Below are 1,119 nucleotides of genomic sequence, written 5' to 3' on the forward strand. Positions count from 1 at the left end.
CAGACTCAAGAGTGCTTTACAAACGGAGCCATTTATGACAGATTGAATTTGAGGGTAGTAAGTCTTGTGCAGAGTATCTCTGTTGATAATGAACTTCTAAAAAACCATGACAGCCGTGAGCAGAAAACTGGAATTTCCTTCTGTGCATCCGAGCATTTCCCTTTGTTTTCTGCTTGGGTTCTCTAACACCTGAAACTAGAACTGGAGTCTTAAGCTGGGCCTAACTTCACCAGTTATATACCCCTGTTCTTACACAAAGGGTCCTGGGAAGGCAATAAATGTGATCACAATAGATGGATGCAAGGTTTTACCTTTGCCTGTGAGGCTGTAATCCTCAGTGCACATAAACCAGGTTCACACCTAGGGTTGCCAGCTTCCAGGGGGTGGCTGGAGATCTCCTGGTATTACAACTGGTCTCAAGGTGACAGAGATCAGACCCCCCAGGAGAAGACGCCTGCTTTGGAAGGTGGACTCTGGGGCATTATACCATGTCGAAGTCCCTCCCCTCCCCAAGCCCCGCCCTCCTTAGACTCCAGTCCTCAAATCTCCAGGTATTTCCTAACCGGAGCTGGTAACCCTATTCACATGTGTAGGAAACAAAGAGGTGAGAAAGGGGGCCCTGGCGTGCAAGAGCGTGACACTACAAGTGGGCTCCTGTAGGATCGTGTTTTCGGAACACTCCCCTGTGTTTTAACCCCCCCCCTAAAAATCACAAGCAATGGGATTGACCTCCTCTCTCCCTGCTCTCCTAGTCTCCCCTTCGGGTGAAGATATTTTTTTAATGCAAAGGAACCAGGGCTATTTTTGGGCAGGAACGCACAGGAACGGAGTTCCGGCTGGCTCCTGAGCTGGCCATGCCCAGCAGGAACTCATTAGCATAATAGGCCACACCCAACGGCTACATTAGGGGTGTGTGGCCTAACATGCAAAGAAGTTCCTGCTACAAAAAAAATGCAAAGGAACCAGGGCTATTTTTGGGCAGGAACGCACAGGAACGGAGTTCCGGCTGGCTCCTGAGCTGGCCATGCCCAGCAGGAACTCATTAGCATAATAGGCCACACCCAACGGCTACATTAGGGGTGTGTGGCCTAACATGCAAAGAAGTTCCTGCTACAAAAA

Source organism: Gekko japonicus, unplaced genomic scaffold, assembly GCF_001447785.1.
Source record: "Gekko japonicus isolate JY-2015 unplaced genomic scaffold, Gekko_japonicus_V1.1 scaffold3565, whole genome shotgun sequence".
Classification (NCBI taxonomy): Eukaryota; Metazoa; Chordata; class Lepidosauria; order Squamata; family Gekkonidae; genus Gekko; species Gekko japonicus.